General features: G+C 41.4%; 1 long non-coding RNA gene across 1 annotated transcript; it reads left to right on the forward strand.

Moving 5' to 3' along the window:
* Positions 1–92: 92 nt before the first annotated feature.
* On the forward strand, positions 93–12238 carry LOC120874266. The gene is made up of 3 exons (XR_005723623.1): positions 93–184; positions 5469–5470; positions 12225–12238. It is a non-coding gene; the product is annotated as an uncharacterized LOC120874266 (long non-coding RNA).
* The last annotated feature ends 8272 nt before the right edge of the window (positions 12239–20510 follow it).

Here is a 20510-nt window from a genome sequence, read left to right on the forward strand (position 1 = left end):
GTATTTTGGAGATTAAACCTTTGTTGCACCATTTGCAAATATTTCCTCCTAGTCTGTAGACTGTCTTTTCACTTTATGGTTGCTGTGTAAAGCTTACAGGCTTGATTAGTTCCCATCTGTTTATTTGTGCTTTTATTTCCATTGTCTTGAGAGACTGACCTAATAAAGCAGTGGTACAATTTATGTTTTGTCTGTGTTCTCAAAGAATGTTTTGCCTGTGTTCTCTTCTAGGAGTTTTATGGTGTCTTATAGTAAGTCTTTAAGCCATTTTAATTTAATTTTGTGCATGGTATGACAGTGTGTTCTAGCTTCACTGATTTACATGTTTCTGTCCACCATTCCCAACACCACTCTTTGGAGAGACTCTCTTTTCCTTATGGTATATTCTTGCTTCCTTTGCCAAAGATTAATTTGTCTATAGGTGTGTGGGTTTCTTTTGGGGTCTCCTCCATGGACGGAGGAGCCTGGTAGGCTGCAGTCCGTGAGGTCGCTAAGAGTCGGATACGACTGAGTATCTTCAGTTTTACTTTTCACTTTCACTTTTCACTTTCATGCATTGGAAAAGGAAATGGCAACCCACTCCAGTGTTCTTGCCTGGAGAATCCCAGGGATGGGGGAGCCTGGTAGGCTGCAGTCCATGGGGTTGCACAGAATCGGACACGACTGAAGCGACTTAGCAGCAGCAGCAGCAGCACTCTGTTCCATTGATCCTGTACGTCTGTTTTTGTGCCAGTAGCATGCTGTTTTGATTACTGTAGCCTCATAGTGCTGTCTGAAGTATGGGAGGGTTATGCCTTCTGCTTTGTTCTTTTTCCTCAGGATGGATTTAATAAAAGCTTCTTTTTAAATATTTCTTTATATTGATTGAAATCTACTACTGTATGTCAGTAATATGAATATACCGATATACACCCAAACGTTATTTAGTATAATATTTGTAAGAATCCTTTTGGTTGGAAGTGACAGAAACTGAATGTAATACTTCTGAAAGACAAGAACTTTCAATGTTCCATGTAACTAGAAAGTCTAGGGTGGTTACTGTTTCCTTTAGCCTTGGCTAGATCCAGGGGATTGCAATACTTCTCTTTCTCCCTTCCTTTCCTCCTTGTCATCTCGTCTTATTTTTCTCCTCCCATCACTTATTGTTTCATCTCTATTTTATTCTGCATTGGATTTATTTACAGGTAATTTTTTTTTTAGTTGTAAAGATAGTTTTGGAATCTTGAAATCTGCATGGCTTTTAGCATTTACAATCTCAGCAATAATTGTAGCCATCTCCTAGCATCCATATCACTGTCCTCCAAATCACTGATTGTTCCTATTTGGGTCACATGCCCTCTTGTGAGCAGATTAGTGTGAACAGGGTACTCAGTTGGACAGCTGGGATCAGGAGCCCAGTGCTTTGGTGGTGAAGTGCCTCTCCTGCCAATTTCCCACTCCTTCCAAGACTGTATGTGAAGGGAATGTTGTCCCTTGAAGAGAAGTAGGTGCTGTGATCAAGAGATAGGAGAGACACAAAGAATTCTGCACAGAAATACCACACTGTACTCAGGAATTTCATAGATAAGACAGTATTCAAGATGGTAAGACATGGAGGGCTTCCCCTTCTGCCTCTCCTATTCTGTACTGTGTAATCTGGAGGAGTCACCTTTGTCAGACTTGATTTTCTCAACTGCAAAATGAGGATACAGCTCCTCACCCAACTACTGAATGTGGCTACTGGGAGGGCCTAAGGGAACCCCTGGTGTTCTGTACACAAATGGTGTCCCCACAGGGGTGGAGAGCCTCCAGCACCGATCTCAATCCTGTCTGCTGCTTCTTGGGGATGACGTGGATGTTCGGGAACTGTCTGCAGTTCCTGGCATTTCAACAGAGACCCCGTGGAGAGGCAGTGCTTGCTCAAAGGAATCCCTTCTATTGTGGATTTATAAGTGTTCCGAGGTGGTGGCGGGGAACACTTGGTGTCAAGAAAGGCTTCAAGTACCCCTCCTGTGACACTGCCGGGCTATTTCTCTGTTCTGCTCGGGAAAGCAGCCCAGTGTGGTGATAAAAGAATGGGGATCTGGAGTCAGAATCAGGTTGTGTGCTGGCTGGTCCCTTCCAGCTAGGTGACCTTGGGTTGGTTACTTAAGCGGAGCATCGTTTTCCTATCTGTGCTGATCTGTCTTTTTTCCCCAAGTAGCTGTCAAGAGCAAAAGAAGCTGTGATGAAAGGGCTGAGGATGAAGACAGAGCTGGGTCTGAGCTCTCCTTGGTTTCTTTATGCAGGGTACACTCAGTGTCACCCAGGCCCCCACGGCACAGTTCTTTCTGTCATTTTCCTGCCTCTCTCCTCGCGTTGGTAGGCTTTTGCTGCTAATGGCCTGCATCTGTGATCTTCAGAGGATTGCCAAGTGCTAGAAAGGTACAACCCTCTGGAGGCCCTTAACCAATGACTAGTATGTCAGTCTGGCTCCCTTGCTGTGGGGGGTGTGACTTTGAGACAAAATCAACTCTGCATCGTTTCGGAATTTTGTCTGAAATCCCACCCTTGCTTGTCTCTTTCCTCTGGCCTAACCTCCCCTACCTCTACCACTCCTAGCTCAGTTCCTGGTTTATCCTGGGCACCCCTCTTTCACCAGTGACTTGCACATAATTCTCATGTCGGGAGGAGGGAACTTCATCTGGGCCAATTTAGGGAACGTGATTCACTCACAAGGAAGCTCATTTTCCTAATCTGGAAAAGGAAGGTGGTATCAGCTACCACACGTGGTTATGGAATCATAGTTATTCAGTAAATGGTAGCAGTTACTACTAAGGGCATTGTGACGCCTTCTGCTAGTAGCAGATACAGGGGTGACTTTTATTCTGTGTCATAGGAGAATAACCCAGATTGATTGATTCAAACTGATGTTGGGATCCAGCTCTCTAATGCAACTGAATTACTCCTTTAAAATTCTTCTTGTCTGTTATGTGACCCCACTGCCTGCCCTGACCTGGGGTTCTCTCTGGCTACTCCTCTGCTTAAGGAAGGACCCTTTTAAGCCATTTGCAGAAATAGCCTTTGCTTCAGTGAGCAGGGATCTCCCTTCCCTTGTTCCTGCAGCTTCCCCAGCAAGCCCTGACCAGGCACGCATACCGCTATTGATGAACTATGGTTGGTCGGCTGGCATGGCCAGGTGACAAAGACTCCCACCTGTACAGAGCACTCAGACCCTTTGTCTCCAACTTGCTACTGGCTCGTGGGGAGCTTGTAATAAGAATGTGAGTGCCTGGTTGAACACAGAGGGAGTTGCAGGCTGAAGGGCTGGAGGAAGCTTTGTCTGATCAAACACTGTGCGTGGCTGCCCTGTTGGAGGCGGGAAGTTTGGAGAATTTGCCCTGTTCACTCAGCTCTGCACCTTGGCTGCCAAACAGCCGTGCTTGCTCGGGGCTATGACAAGCCCTTTCTGTAGCTCTGTGTGGGAAGTGACAGCTGCCGAAAAATATCAGGTGAAAAAGAGACGAGGATTTCTCTCAAGAAAATGAGCAGGGTTTGAAAGCTGTGCACTCAGTGTGATTAAAAAAGAAAGACAACAAAAGAACACGGAGCATTACAGCAGAAAGGAGTCTAAGCCAGGGGTCTCCAGCCTCTGGGATCTGATGCCTGCCGATCTGAGGTGGAGCTCATGGAATAATGATACAAATGAAGTGTGTAATAAATGTAATGCGCTTGAATCATCCAGAAACCATCACCCACCCCACCCCAATCCGTGGAAAAGTTGTCTTCCATGAAACCAGTCCCTGGTGCCAAAAAAGTAGGGGACCACTGGTCTAAGAGATGATGTAATCTGATTCAGCACCTTCACAGGCAAAGAAACGGGTGCCCATAGTGATACCAAAATCTTGGCTCTCCGTGCTGATGCCAAACAGGAGTATGGAGACAGAGTTACAGGGAAGAAGGAAAGAGTGGCTTTATTATTTTGCTAGGTAGTCTAGGGCCTCAAGAACTGTGCCCTCTTCCCTGGGTGCTAAGTCACTTCAGCCGTGTCTGACTCTTCTTGACTCCATGGGTAGCCCACAGTCTCCTCTGCCCACGGGCTTTTCCAGGCAAGGATACTGGAGTGGGTTTCCTCCTCCAGGGTATCTTCCCAACTCAAGGATTGAAACTGTGCCTCTTATATCACCTGTACTGGCAGGTTCTTTACCATTAGTGCCACCTGGGAAGCCGCAGGGGAATAGGGAGAGGTTATATAGTCAGGCAGGGATGTGTGATAAGGATCAAGGCAGCAACAGTCTAGCATTCTTCCTTCTTCTTCAAGGTTCCAAAAGGGTGGGGTGGCTGACGAGATTGGGATTGTGCAAGGTCCCAGGTGGTCTCCTGATCTGGATGAACTTCTCCAGTCTCTTTAATCTTGCCTCAGGTGGTTTCACCAGAAGTCAGACAGGACTGAGCAACTGAACTGAACAGGTGGTTTCCTGGCTTTGTTGTTCAGTCGCTCAATCGTCTGGCTGTTTGTGACCCCATGGACTGCAGCACACCAGGCTTCCCTGTCCTTCACTATTTCCTGGAGCCTGCTCAAACTCATGTCCATTGAGTCAGTGATGTCAACCAACCATCTCATCCTCTGTCACCCTCTTCTCCTCCTGCTCTCAGTCTTTTCCAATAAGTCGGCTCTTTGCAGGTGGCCAAAGAATTGGAGCTTCAGCATCAGTCCTTCCAATGATGATTCAGGACTGATCTCCTTTAGAATGGACTGGTTGGATCTCCTTGCAGTCCAAGGGACTCTCAAGAGTCTTCTCCAACACCACAGTTCGAAAACATCAATTCTTCCTGACTGCTCCTCCCCTAATTAGCAACTTTGAATCTGCCCTTTGGAACTCAGAGAAGATTGTGGAGGCCGGAGTCTTGCCTTCAAGAAAGGGGGATAAAAAGGGCGTCTGTAGCTGGGAGCCTCACAGGCCCTGCTCGGCATCAGTAGAGGACAATGCTTTGCCCCAAAGTGACATGGTTAGTTAGTATCTGAGAAGGGCTTACAACCCAAATTTAGACAAAAGGGCAAATAATTTTTCTATCACACCCTTCCACTTCTTTCATTTTACTTCTCCTCCTGCTATGCAGTCAGTAATACCCTACTATTTGGCATGTATTAATTGCGCCCTCACTCTGGGCAAGCCTCATGTCAATGATCCTCTCCAATGCTTGCAGCAATCTTACGAGCAGACCTTGTTCCCCTTGATGATGTTGTGAGAGGTGACACAACTTCCTCACAGTCACACAGCTAGTAATGCTCCAGCCTCTTTGTCTCTCTGATTAGAGAATCACCCACACTTTCCAAGATATGATGCTACCTCTGAGGACTGGCTTCTTGGGTCTATGGAGATGATGAAAAAAAATTCAGAGGAAAGGAGAATAGCTAGGTAAGGCAAGATAGGACAAGGCTGGAATAAAGTAGTTGACAAACTGTTGGCTGCAGGTGGCCTTTGGATTGCTTGTCAGCCAGAACAAAGATGTCAATCGATTTCTTTGGGATGATGGTATGGCTATATAACCTATGGGCTTCAGGTTTAAAGTAATTTATTATAACTTAAAAATTGTGCATAAAGAAAGATGCTTAGCATCAGTAACTATCAGGGAAGTACAAATCAAAAACACAGGTATCACCAAACCTGTCAGAATGTGTTATCATCAGAAAGACCACAATAACAAATGTTGGCAAGGATGTGGAGAAAAGGACACACCCAGATACTTTTAGTGGTGGGAATATACATTGGTACAGCCACTGTGAAAAGAGTATAGAGGTTTCTCAAAAAAACTAAAAATAAGTGTTATGTAAGTTTCTGCAGGAGAAAAGACAGGCAGCTGACAAATGGGAAAACAAATAATACATCACTTTGTATTCTTACAGATCATGAGGTCAGGAGAGTTTTGAGCTTTGGAATGAGAAAACAAAACTAATTGAAAAAAGCTTGTTGTACCATCCAAAGGAGAGTTGGCAAATCCTACATTCAGAATGCAGTTTATTTCCAGAATGGATTACATATGACAGTAGATAAAATGCTGTTCTCCATGTGACCACTATTAAAAACCCAATAAACATAAATAGTGCCTGTACTGCATGCAGTCCCTGATGAGTGATAAAACAGGCAATGTATAGAATGAAATATTTTCAATTCTTGGAAAACATGATATACCAGATTGCCCTGAGGATGAGGAAGAAAATAAATACCAGTAGTCAGAAGAAAGAGGAAAGTGGCTTCAACACATTTTTTTATGGTTATGATTTTTATTTACATTAGATTATATTTTAGAACTAAAACCTTGAAAAGAAGAAAAACACCCAAAATGCTTGCATGTGATCATATCCCTTTTAGCATTTTGGCTTGTGTGTTTACTTTTTTTTTTTTTTGGTAGGCTGTCCCCTTGTATAATTGTCATCTTATGTACAATTTCATTTACTGGCTTTTCCAATGAAAATTTCCAAAGAAAATGTCTTAAACATTTTCTATTTTAGAAAATAGAAATTCTAAGAATATTTTCTGTCTTAGAAAATGCTTAAGATAGCTTCCAAAAAGGAGTTATTAATGATTGCCTATAGTTATTGAATGGATAGATCATAATTTGTAAGCTTTTTTCCTTCTGTTGAACATTTAGGTTGTTGGTTTGTGAATGGTATTAAATTTTATTAAAACTTCAGCATCTCTTACACTGGCATATCTCTTTCAATCAGGTAATACATTAATCACATTAATGAATTTCCTGATTTTTAAACCATCCTTAAATTCCTGATATAGATTCTACTTGGTTGTGATGGATTCTGAATTCCCTTTGCCATAATTTTATTTGGAATTTTTATATCCACATTCATAAAAATGGTTGACTTTAGCTGGCATACTATATAAGCCAGCCTGTCTTGTAAGACGGATCTGGTTTTGGATCATCCACTTCCTAATTTTCTGAACTTGAACAAATAACTTAGCCTTTCATTTTATCTGTTCTTTTATTTTCTGTTTATTTGGTTGTGTGTTTTGAAAACACCGCTCAAGGGATATGATGCTTAGCTGTGATTAAACGCTCAGTTCTGAAAGATCACCTAAATGTTATATTTGCATGGATCACAGTTATTGTGATGTCAGGTAGACCCACACTGCGTTTAAGATTGTGTCAACATTTTTCTTGATTACCCTGTTTTAGTTTTTGATTTTCTTAAAAAATTTTTTTCATTACCCTATGTTTTGGACAACCAATCTTTCATAGTTGGCAGAAGAAGACTCCTGTGGGTTATAGCAACCATGTGAGAAGGTATAGGCAAATTATTACCAGCATGGGACAATCTGGTGGATCCTAAAGCCTGATCTTCTGCCTATCTGCCAGTTTCTTAGGAAGGATTAGTAGGTCTGTCCGCCTGGACAAAGCCCACACTAACTGGTGATTCTCAACTGTAGCCTCAGATTAGGGAAACATGGTTGTAGGACAAAGAGCTCTATAGACTTTTTGGTCACACTGGTTACAAAATCTGTTTGTGGATCTTGGGAAAATTTTATAACCTTCCTTGACCTCAGTTTTATCACCTGTAATAAAGGTTTAATACCTCTATTACAGTGTTACAAAGTATCTTTCAAGCAGTGCTCAATAAGTGGCATCCTTTCCTTATTTTTATGAATATTCCCTTGACAATGAGCTACTTTCCCCTATATATCAATATTTCTGTGGTTGAGATGTGCCTCAAAATTAATATATTCTGTCAGTGGCCAAACAGAAGAGTTAGTTATTGAATTGTTATGTTGACTGAGATATATGAACTTGTCTGCACATGGAGGCTATTTAATCACATGATAATTTAGTTGAAAGTTTTGTATTAATATCATTACAGGGAGTTTGCATTTTCAGCTTAAATTTGGATCCTAATTATTGGTTTAAATGCCTTTAAAAATACTGCATTATGATGCAGCATTAAAATAAAATACATAATTTGTCTCTGGAAGAATAATTTACACATGTCAGGGAATGCAATGAAAGCAAAAAGAAACTCCAAAATTTCTCAGAATAGCTCATAAGAATCTTAGAGAAGTTGGGGTGACCAATTTATGTATTTGAAGGAGTGTGGTTTTGGTGGCAAGCAGCTCTCTCTCAACTTTTGGTTGACTTTCAAGAGAAGCTGACTAACTTTCAGGATCCCTCCTTCATTTTCAGAAAAGAACAAAGCTATGAGGGCTATGCAAATGAAACATCAATATTCTTCTTTATGCCTACAGATAACACTATTAGTCCCTGAGATTTGAAAAGGCCACTATCATGGGTGTAGTATATGCAAAGTATATCCAAAACTTAGCTTCCAAACTTGATTAGGCCACAGAAGAAAAAATTTGGATGAATATCAATTACTGTTAAGTCTAAATAGGTGAAGGGAGAAGGCGATGGCACCCCACTCCAGTACTCTTGCCTGGAAAATCCCATGGATGGAGGAGCCTGGTAGGCTGCAGTCCATGGGGTCGCTAAGAGTCGGACACAACTGACCGACTTCACTTTCACTTTTCACTTTCATGCATTGGAGAAGGAAATGGCAACCCACTCCAGTGTCCTTGCCTGGAGAGTCCCAGGGATGGGGGAGCCTGTTGGGTTGCCGTCTATGGGGTCGCACAGAGTCGGACATGACTGAAGCGACTTAGCAGCAAATAGGTCAATATTTGTGTGATTCTTCTCTCAACTCAAATCTAATGGAGTAGTTTACAGTGGACAGCATATTATATCCTAGCATGTTATGACAGTGTGTGATACTGTGATTTATAACAAGAAATATTTGGTCTTCCTCCTGTTTTCTGGCACAGAGCTCCAAAAACCCTTGGAATTTCTCAAGTATGCACAGTGATAAAGATGTTTTTGTTATGTTAATGAAGTGACTTTTTGGCTGCCTCTCAGTCATCTGAGGATGGGGGGCTTCTTGCTAGGAGAATCAATTATGTGATTAAATGGCCAATAATTAAAAAAAATATTTTTGTTGGAGTATAGTTGATTTACAATGTTGTGTTAGTTTCAGGTGTACAGCAAAGTGAATCGGTTATACATATACATATCCACTCTTTTTTAGATTCTTGTCCCATATAGACCATTATAGAGTATTGAGTAGAGTTCCCTGGTCCTTGCTGCTAAGTCACTTCAGTCATGTATGACTCTGTACGACCCCATGGACGGCAGCCCACCAGGCTCCCCCATCCCTGGGATTCTCTAGGCAAGAATACTAGAGTGGGTTGCCATTTCCTTCTCCAATGCATGAAAGTGAAAAGTGAAAGTGAAGTCACTCAGTGAGGTCCAACTCTTAGCAACCCCATGGACTGCAGCCTACCAGGCTCCTCCGTCCATGGGATTTTCCAGGCAAGAGTACTGGAGTGGGGTGCCATTGCCTTCTGCGATAGTAGGTCCTTACCAGTTATCTATTTTATATGTAGCAGTATGTATATGTCAAGCCCAACCTCCCAATTTTCCTATGCCCCCACTTACCCTTGGTAAGGAGAAGTTGTTTTCTACCTCTGTAATTCTATTTCTATTTTGTAGATAGACTCATTTGCACCTTTTTAAGATTCTACATATAAGCAGTTGCTTATATATTTGTTGTTGCAAATGGCATTATTTCATTTTATATGGCCAAGTAATATTCCATTGCATATAGGTACCACATCTTCTTTATCCATTCCTCTGTTGATAGACATTTAATAACCATGCCCTGGTTATTGTAAATGTTGCTGCAATAAACATTGGAGTGCGTGTATTCTTTTGAATTATTGTTTTCTCTGGATATACGCCCAGGAATGAAATTGCTAGATCATATGATATTATTAAAAAGCAGAAACAGCACTTGGCTAAGAGAGGTCCATCTAGTCAAAGCTATGGATTTCCCAGTAGTCATATATGGATGTGAGAGCTGGACCATAATGAAGGCTAACTACCGAAGAATTGATGCTTTCAGAGTGTGGTGCTGGAGAAGACTCTTGAGAGTCCCTTGGACTGCAAGGAGGTCAAATCAGTCCATCCTAAAGGAAATCAGTCCTGAATATTTATTGGAAGGGCGCTGCTGAAGTTCCAATACTTTGGCCACCTGATGTGAAGAGCTGACTCATTGGAAGAGACCCTGATGTTGGGAAAGATTGAAGGCAAAAGGAGAAAGGGGATGAGATGGTTAGATAGCATCACCAATTCAAAGGACATTAAGCAAACTCTGGGAGATAGTAGAGGACAGAGGAGCCTGGTGTGCTACAGTCCGTAGGGTCACAAAGAGTTGGACATGACTTAGCAACTGAATAACAATTTCAACAGCAAATGATAGTTCTATTTTTAGTCTTTTAAGGAACCTACATACTGTTCTCCATAGTGGCTATACTAGTTAACAATCCAACCAACAGTTTATTAGGGTTCCCTTTTCCCCACACCCTTTCCAGCATTTATTGTTTGTAGATTTTTTTGATGATCCAATGGTGAATGATTTAATCAACCAGGCTTATAAAATGAATCCTCCATAAAAATTCCAAAGGACAGGGTTTGGAGAACTTCTAGGTTAGAGAATGCATGGGAATTTGGGGAACATGGCACTTAGAGAGGGCGTGAAAGCTCTGTACCTTTCTCCATACCTTATCCTATGCATCTCTTTCATTTAGCTGTTTCTGAATTAAAACTTTTTATAAATTGTTGATCTAGTAAACTAGCGGGCAAATGAATTTCTTGAATTCTGTGAGCTGCTCTAGCAACTAAATCGAGATTGTGGGAACCTCTGATCTGTAGCCAGTTGGTCAAAAAACACAGGTATTAGCTTGGACTTGCTATTGATACCCAAAGTGTGTGTGTGTGTTTACGTGTGTTGGTCGGGGGTGGGTGGGAGGTACTCTTGTGACACTTAGCCCTCAGCCTGTGTAACCTGATGCTATTTCTGAACGGATAGTGTCAGAATTGAGTTAAATTATCGGACACCCAGCTAATGTGTTGAGCATTGCTTATTAGTATGGAAACTGTGCCCCCCACTCCCCCCAAAAGACACACTGGAATTGATCAGAACATCTGTATACAGTGTAATTAGCTGATTACCTTTGAATCGGTACCTGGACTATGAGAGCAATTTGAATAGCAGTTTGCTGTTTTATGCTTCCTTGTAAGTCTGGGTTATTTTCACATAGGAAGATTTTCTATTTTCTTGCTTTAAAGAGATAACAGAGGTAATGTTTTTCATGCTACCAAGTGCTACAAATTCAAGTGAGCTATTTGATCCTTTCAGGTTTTTGTAGAGTTGCAGAGATGTAAGTGATGTTAATGTAAAGTTTAAATAGTAATTGCATTGTTTAACGCCTTACCTCTTCTGAAATGCTAGTTATGTACACAAGCTGTAGTATAATCCTCTTCAGAAACCATGGCACTCTAAAGAGCTCTGGCTGGCAGTTCCAACTTCAGAAATCCCCGAGGAGGGCTTTCTACTTTAAGAAGAGTCTTTAAGAAGCATCTGAAGAATCTGGCATAAGTAGTAACTCCTGGGAACTCCTTGGCTGTCCAGTGGTTAATACTTGATGCTTTCACTGCCCAACCCAGGTTTAGTCCCTTGTTGGGGGACTAAGATCCCTCAAGCTGCAAAACAAAAGAAAAAGAAAAAAAAGTCATTCCTTATTGTATTCCATAGTACTTATGGTCATGGAAACATGAGACATTAAGAGTTAAGAGTTGAGTTTATTTTGAGAAGGACTGGATAAAGATACTGGGTCCATTTCATTGAGGGATGTCTTCTCAATAACCTCTGTTTCAATCTATTGAGACTTTACATAAATAACATAAGTATTTGCTAACAAGAAATTAACATAAACTGAAATGAATTGTATTAAGTATGCTTATAGCTTAAATCAGCATAATTGTATGTTCAGAGATCTCTATAAAACTGAAAAAGTATAAGAAAATATCTAAAATGTTCTTTCTCCCTCTTCCCACTGGCATTAGGATAGCCCTTAGGGCTGGGGTAGAGTTTTTGTTTCCCTGGTATGCCACTTCAGAGTTAGAGTTAGCTGGGCTTCCCAGGTGGTGCAGTGGTAAAGAGTCTGCCTGCCAGTGCAGGAGACCCAAGAGATGTGGGTTGGATCTCTGGGTTGGGAAGATGCCCTGCAGTAGGAAATGGCAACCTGCTCCAGGGTTCTTGCCTGGGAAATTCCATGGACAGAGGAGCCTGTCAGACCCCAGTCCATGATGTTGCAAAAGGGTCAGACACAACTTAGAGCCTAATCAACAACAACAACCGATAGTAGAGGATGTTTTGTCTCATTGACAATCATGGAGTATGGGGCAAAGAAAATCAGAGTTGTAGTCAGACAGACCTACATTTTAATCACCTTTCTGCCATATATTACCTGTGAGATGCTGGAAAAATTACTTAACTTTTGAGAGGCTTATTTCCTTATCTGTGAAATGAGATTAACAACACCTTCATGGATTTCCTGTGATTTTTTAAAAGGAGATTTGTTTGTTTACTTTTGGTTACACAGAGTCTTTGTTGATGCACGTGGATTTCTCTAGTTGTGGCAGTTGGGGGCTACTCTCTAATCGGGGTGTGTGGGCTTCTCACTGCTCTGGCTTTTCTTGTTGCAGAGCTCGGGCTCCAGGGTGCATGGGCTCAGTGGTTGCAGCTCCCGGGCCCTAGAGCACAGGCTTAGTTGCCCCGAGGCATGTGGGATATTTCCAGATCTGGGATTGAACAAGTGTCTCCTGCATTGGCAGGCAGATTCTTTACCGTGGAGCCACCAGGGACGCCCTCCTGTGACTTTTATAGCAACTTTCTTAAAAACGCATTGCCTGGTACACAGTGGGCCCCAAATAAAGGCTAACTTTCCTTCCATTGAATCATTCCCTTCTTCTCAGCCTATAGTACATCAAAGTTCATTCTCCAGTGCCAGAGTTCTCAGAGTGTGGTCCCCAGAACACTCATCATGGTGACTGACCACAGCATCAGCATCACCTAGGGGCTTGTTAGAAATGCAGATTGTTGGGCCCTATCACCAACACCTGTATCAGCAATTCTGAGGATGGAACCACGTGATCAGTGTATTTCTCCAGGTGATTCTGGTATATGACACTGCCCTACCATATAGGCTGCCTGTCTAGAGTCCAGCAATTTTATTTCTATTGTTTGTGTCATCTTTGAAAAAAAAAAATGTGAAGGTTACAAGAATTCAGTTCTCCAGTGTAATGCCCAGGTGTTACCTCTCTTCTTGCTTTTGTCCTGGAGAGTGATGGGATTAAGTGGGCAAGGGACAATAATGGTGGCTAATTCCAAGATGGAAAACCAGCACCAAATGAAAATACTCCTTGTCCTATTCCTTCTGCAGGGCTTGGACCACCCTGTGTTTCTTGGCATTGTCAGATTTTATAGTTTCTGCCAATCTAATGGATATGAGATTGCATGTAATTCTAGGTTTAATTTTCATTTTCCTGATTCTAGAGTTTATTGTCTGTTCAGTTATCGATTGGCTGATTGCTTACACTCTTGTAAAACGCTGGTTTTGTCTGTTAGTCATTTTCCTGTAAGTCTGCTTAGCTTTTTCATTTTTCAACCTTATTTAGATATAAGTGATACATAACACTGTGTAAGTTTAAGGTGTACAGTGTATTGATATGTATTTCAAAATGATTGCCACCTAGTTAACACCTCCAACACATTGCACAGGTTTTTGTGGTGAGATCTACTGAGAAAATTTCAAGTATAAATATATACATATGATACTATGACTATAATTACCATGCCATACTTCAGATTCCCAGAACATTTTCATCTTATAGCTGAAAGTTTGTACCCTTTGATCAGTATCTTCTTATTTCCCACCCCTGCCTCGCATCTTGTGGTGTCTACCACTCTACTGTTTCTAGAGTTCCACATACAAGTGATAACATACACTATTAGTCTTTTTCTGTCTTATTCCATAGCATATTGCTAGCAAGGTCCATAGATTTATCATAAATGGCAAGGATTCCTTCTTTCTCATGGCTATATACATGGAGTAATACTCCATTGTCTATGCGTACCACATACATACTAAATTTCTTTGAACTGCCTGTCTGTGTTTTCTTGCAACTCATTGAGTTTCCTTAAAACAGCTACTTTGAACTCTCTTGTGAGTAAGTTTCTGGTCTCCTTGTCTATGGGTTCCATTACTGAATGATTATTGTGATCCTTGGTTGTCACATTACCTTGACGTTTCATAGTCCTTTGGCTTTTGCATCACTGTCTTCAGAGTTGAAGTAGCAGTTACCTTTTCCAGTTTTTTTTTTTTTTTTTTTAAACTGACTTCGGGTAGGAAATCTCTTCCATCTGCCCTGCTAGAGATTCTGGGGGTTTCTTAGACTTGCTGTGGCTACATCTGCTCCAGGCTTGAATGTTTTAAGCTTGTGGCAGAATGTTACAGGCTTGGATACCTTCTCTCCACCCTGCCACAGGCCAGCGCTGACAGCCTCTTTTGTTTTCCGTAGGTGGCGCTACAGCTCAGCTCCGCGGTGTCAAGTCTGCCCACAGATGAGGGTCTGCTTTCGGCAAGTGATCTCTGCTGGTCATTCCTAGAACTCTCCCATGCTGCAACCTTCAGGAGGGCACACAGGTACTCGCTGCAGTGTTGGGGTGTGTGGTCGAGGCATGAGGGGGGCTGGGAGTGTGGGTGGATCAGCTGGGGGATTGCAGGTGGCTCTCATAGCGTTTTGGGGGCAGGCTTCTGGATGGAGTCCTCCATACACTTAGTAAGCTTAGTGTCCTTTTAATGCCTTATGAGAGTCCTGAGTACTTTCCCAGGCTTCCCCCCACAACCTTCATCCCAAGTCCTGACTTAATGCAATCAGTTTTCAGTATCAGCTTGTATTTCATTTGGGGATTCAACCAACCTTTGATTGAATCTGAATCTACTGTTGGTGATACAGAACCCTCTCATGTGGATGGCCAAGTGTAACTGCCATTTCATGTAAGAGACTTGAGCTTCCCTGGATTCTGGTGTCCACAGTGGGTCGAGAGTCCACTCAAGGGCTCTCTTTCCCACTTGGGGAGAAATCAGGGGCCAAGGAAGATGTCTTAATCCTAAGTTCTGCTGACTTCAGGGAGAGGTGATGTAGGTCAAGTCAGACTGTTTCTCTTACTGTTTCTAAATTTAGCAGGTTCATGTGCTGAGGTACAATAAGGCCAAACAAACTGAAATTTCAGAGCTTGGAGCAGAGAAAGTTTTCTTTGCAGGGCCATTGGAGGAGAACAAGAGACCAGAGCCCCCAAACACCCCAAATTACTCGAAAAGTTTCAGCAAAGCATTTTCAAAGGCAAAGAGAGGGCAGGGTGAGGTTGGTTGTTGCACACTTATTGGTGTCAGAATCCTTTGTTCTTGCAGCCGTCCAGGTAGGTCAGCTCAGGATGCTCCCATAAACCTTCAGTAAGACAAATGTTACTCTGTTTTGCAACTTTTAATCTTCATATGAATGGAAGAATGTTACATTCTTAAAGGTCAGAGCCTTGGGAACTGAGCTATCTTGTATATTTCAGGCTACAGGCAAAATTCTTAACTGGAAGCAAAAGCAATAGAATACAATGGTGAAAGTGAAAGAAACATGTATTGTGGAGTTAGAAATTTTCTTTTCCCTCTTACATTGCCTACGCCACTGCTTCCTAGAGTGGGTTTTTCTGTTTTGCTGTTTCTTCTCTGGAAACCTGGACTTCCACAAAGGCTCTGTGCCCCAAGGTGGGTAATTGTCTCATGCAGGGCTGTCAAAGGGTCTGGACTTTAGTGGAGAGGGGCTCAGCTGGTTCCTTCCAGGGTCCACAGCTGGTGCCGAGGTCTTTCGGCCTATTACCCAATGCACAGGTAGGTGAGATTTCTCTGGGTTCGTGGGTATAGGGTACTAAATGCCTCACCTCCCTCACGGACACTTTTGTTTCTAGAAGGATGCTGGTACTTGTTGTTGGGAGGGTGAGTGGACAGAAAGTGAGGGGCACCTTATGAAGCCATGATTCTGTTGTCACTTCCGGCTTAGCTCCTTTGAATGACTCAGAGGAATTCTTTATGTTAGATTTAACCAGATGGATTGCTAATGTGTGACCATTTCTTCACCTCTAAAAATGACAGTATTATATTGTTCAACCTAATATTCTGGATAATTTTTTAGAACAAATATTTGATGCCAGTTCATAGTTTATTTTCAAATTTCCTTTATAGCTTCTTTTGAGTAAGATGTATTAAATATGATGTAATCAAATTTGTTAATACTGTTGTGTAAGATTTTGTAGTTCATGGGTTTTGTTGTAAGAGACTTTTGCCTACATTTTCCCTACTGATCAGTAATAATGCAATTCTGTTTTCATATAGCATACTAGGATAATGTTTCTTAGCTTTTGTTCTTCCAGATATATTGGGTTGGCCAAAATATTTGTTCCAGTTTTTCTGTCACATCTTACAGAAAAACCCAAATGAACTTTTTGGTCAACCCAGTATTTTAAAATTAGCTTGTAAAGTCACATGAAAAACTTGTTGAGATTTTATTAAAATTTGGTAATTTTGGAGAAAACCAACTTTATAAGGAAGGTTATGACCAACCTAGATAGCATATTCAAAAACAGACATTACTTTGTCAACAAAGTCCGTCTAGTCAAGGCTATGGTTTTTCCAGTAGTCATGTATGGATGTGAGAGTTGGACTATAAAGAAAGCTGAGTGCCAAAGAATTGATGCTTTTGAACTGTGGTGTTGAAGAAGACTCCTGAGAGTCCCTTGGACTGCAAGGAGATCCAACCAGTCCATCCTAAAGGAGATCAGTCCTGAATGTTCATTGGTAGGACTGATGTTAAAGCTGAAACTCCAATACTTTGGACACCTGATGTGAAGAGCTGACTCATTTGAAAAGCCCCTAATTCTGGGAAAGATAGAGGGCAGGAGGAGAAGGGGACAACAGAGGATGAGATGGCATTTGGTTGGATGGCATCACCGACTCAATGGACATGGGTTTGGGTGGACTCTGGGAACTGGTGATGGACAGGGAGGCCTGGCTTGCTGTGGTTCATGGGGTCGCAAAGAGTTGGACACAACTGAGCAACTGAACTGAACTGATCCAATTCCTAATTTGCTGAAAGTTTTAATCAAAAGGAATATTAATTAAAATTGTGTTCTGTGCATCAGTTCAGTTCAGTTGCTCGGTTATGTCCGATTCTTTGTGACCCCATGGACTGCAGCACACCAGGCTTCCCTGTTCATCACCATCTCCCAAAGCTTGCTCAAACTCATGTTCAGCAAGCCTGTGATGCCATTCATCCATCTTATCCTCTGTCATTCCCTTCTCCTCTTGCCTTCAATCTTTTCCAGCATCTGGGTCTTTTCCAATAAGTCAGTTCTTTGCATCTGGTGGCCAAAATATTGGAGCTTCAGCTTCAGCATCAGTCCTTCCAATGAATATTCAGGACTGATTTCCTTTAAGACTGACTGGTTTGATCTCCCCGCTGTCCAAGGGACTCTGAAGAGTATTTTCCAACACCACAGTTCAAAGTATTCTGTATATATTTAGGTTTTTCCCTTACACTATTTTATTTGGTGGATTATGTTAAGGGACTTCTTGCATTCCTAGAACAAAGGAAAATTAGTCATGCTGGCTGGGTTTTTCTTTTCTAATCCTCTTTATGAATTAATGCATTGGGTTTGCTAATTTTGTTTGATTTTAAATTTACCATTACGTGCTATTGTTTTTCTTAGTTTTACTTACAAAATATTGTTTTACAGTTTCTGCACAATAAATGTTTCTTTGGATATTTATCTGACAACTCCAATGTCTAGAATTGATGCTGAGATTTCTTTGGACTCAGGTCTGTTTGACAGCTCAGTTCCAGTTCAAAACTCCAGGCATGGTTATTACTTAGTGATCTTCTCTAGTTCCCCATCAATCAAAATCCTGCTCACTCATGAAAATCCATGTTGAATTTTTCTCCTTTTAAGACCTTCCTGGATCTTTTGTGACTAGAAGTAATTACTCATTTTGTAAAATGTTTATTGATATTTTCATTTGGCTCTTAATTATTGCTTCCCTGCTTACCTGTTGTCTCCTCTGTAGTTTGCAAGGTCCTTGATAGGAAGGATGATGTCTTATTTGCCTTTGTACTCCCAATATGAGTCTGATTCCTGACACATTGAGATAGAATTGGTTAATGGGGGAGGAAACAACATAGCCAGCTAGTGTTTGAAACTAGTTTTTACTGACTATGTAACTTTGGCCTAATTGTTTACTGGCCTTGAACTTAGGCTTCATCATCTCTAAAACTGGTGTTGTAACTGACCCATTTCTCATAAGAAACAGTTAAATGAAGAAGTGCATATAAAATGGCTAGCTTAGAGTAGATTTACTCTACATGTTGGAATACACATGAATTGGTCTATGAGAAGCATCCATTTTTAGTGATAATCCTGGCATATCATTTAGAAGTCATATTATGAGTCAAGGTTTTCCTTTAGAGTCAGAAAGAAGGGAAGATGATTCCAGCCTGCACTTGTCAAACATGAACTGCAAACTGCAGGCTATTTGTAAAGGAGTCTTTGCAAAGCACTGTCTGAGGTGTGGCTGGAGCTAATACTTCTGCTTCTTTCTGGGTAATGATTCATCACATTACTTTTGCTCGGGGAGATACAGGGAGACCTAGCTGGTGATTCCATCTGGAGCTCCGTTGCACTGGGACATGAACACCTTAAGGTGCCAGTTATCTCTAAACACACCTCCAGGTTCTCAGAGAAAGGGAAGGATTAGCACTTATTCAACTCAGGAACATAATTTTGACCAGGCATCCTAACATTACTGACTATTAAGTATGGAAACAGCGTGTCTAAACATTTATGTAAGACATGATCAATTAGATCAATGCTTATGTAGTAAACAAGTGATTTAAACTTTGGAACCATGGCTTAGGGAAAACATACCAATATTCCCTTTCTTAGAATTTTTCAGTGTCTCCCAATGGCCACCCAATGAAGGTGATATTCCAAAGACTCTGATTTATATCATTGCATGACTCATCACACTCTACCTTACCACACTCTCACTATTTCTTCCCATATCATCTGCGTTCCTACTTCACATACCTTTCTGTCCCTCCTATATGTCCATCACTTTGCTGTTCCTGCTTTTACTCAAACAGAATTCCCTCCTTAGAATACTCTGGTGAAACCCATCTTTCTGTACCTAGCTCAGATGTTGCCTTTGTTAGGTAGCCTTCTTGGACCAACAATGAAGAATTACTATTTCACTTAGTTATTGAATAAATAAAGCATTTCAACAATACTACTATATACATTGAACTAGGGTCTAAATCTGAATATTTTCAATCAGTTTAGTCCTGCTGGGAGATAAGAAGGCAATAATACACTGTCAGCTGACACAGTAGTTAATGGACAGTGAGAATGTAGAGGACAGGAAAACTGTCTGGCTGACCTGTTGACCAGAATACCTACATGTGACTTTTTCGGTATGGTCATTCCCCATGGGTTGGTCTGGGATTATGGCCAGCATGGTGTCTGAGTTCTCAAAGCAGTTGTCCTAAGCAAGAAGAAAACTTATGGCATTTCTTTTAATTGGAAGTCACACAGCATCATCTCTACCATTCTTTTTTGTCAGGCAGTCACAAAGATCTACTCATATTCAAAGAAGTAGACACAAGACTGCTGCTTAGTGGAGAGAGTGCCCTGGTCACATTTTATTAAAAGTCTGTGGGCTGGGAGATATTGTGGCTATCTTAGAGAATAAAAACTGCCACATTACCTTGTTATAATATCTTCTGCTTATTTATCCTGTTCACCTCATAAGGAAATTCTTAAATCACAAAGGGTATGTGAATTTCTCTCAAAAGTTGCAAACGTTTGGCTTGCTAGGGAGATGGTTGTCTGACCTTGGTGCTGGGTTTGGGGGAGAAGACCCCTGAGGGAGGGGATGGGTGGAGGTGGTCTAGAGGAAAGGAGGAGAGTAGACCACAGACAGAGGAGAGGAGCCCAGGGCCAGCCCAGACCTGCGGGGGCCTTCTATCAAGGGATGATATATGAAGCCTTGTTTATCTTAAATTAGGAGTGAATAATTAATTGCCTAGGTAAAGAAATAATGAATTTTTGCTTAAGTTTGATTTGTTAAGCTTAAATAATCAATTTAAATGAATGAATGATTAAAGCTTAAGCCTTATTGATTAAGCTTTATTTACACTTGAGTGGGAATGGGCTTAAGTCAGATGGCTTGTGACAGGAATTTAGTAGTTTCTAGGGAGAGCATAGGTACACGAAAGGGGTGAAGGAAACATCCAGGCTGCGGAGTTTCTTGGGACTGGGGCTAGGGGAAAAGGATAACATTTTGACTTCTGAGCCCGTGATCAGTCTTTTAGTGTTTCGATTGCTTGGATATGCAGTATACAATGTCCCTTAAAAGTCCAACATTTATTCATGGGTTCTTGAGTTTCAATTCCCTCTTCAGTGTTTAGTAGCAGAATAAATTCAGAAAAATGAATGGCTGTGTGTGAAACGTTACTTACCTTATCAACAAAATGGGAATAATAGT

Source organism: Oryx dammah, unplaced genomic scaffold (assembly GCF_014754425.2).
Source record: "Oryx dammah isolate SB20612 unplaced genomic scaffold, SCBI_Odam_1.1 HiC_scaffold_15, whole genome shotgun sequence".
NCBI classification, from domain to species: domain Eukaryota; kingdom Metazoa; phylum Chordata; class Mammalia; order Artiodactyla; family Bovidae; genus Oryx; species Oryx dammah.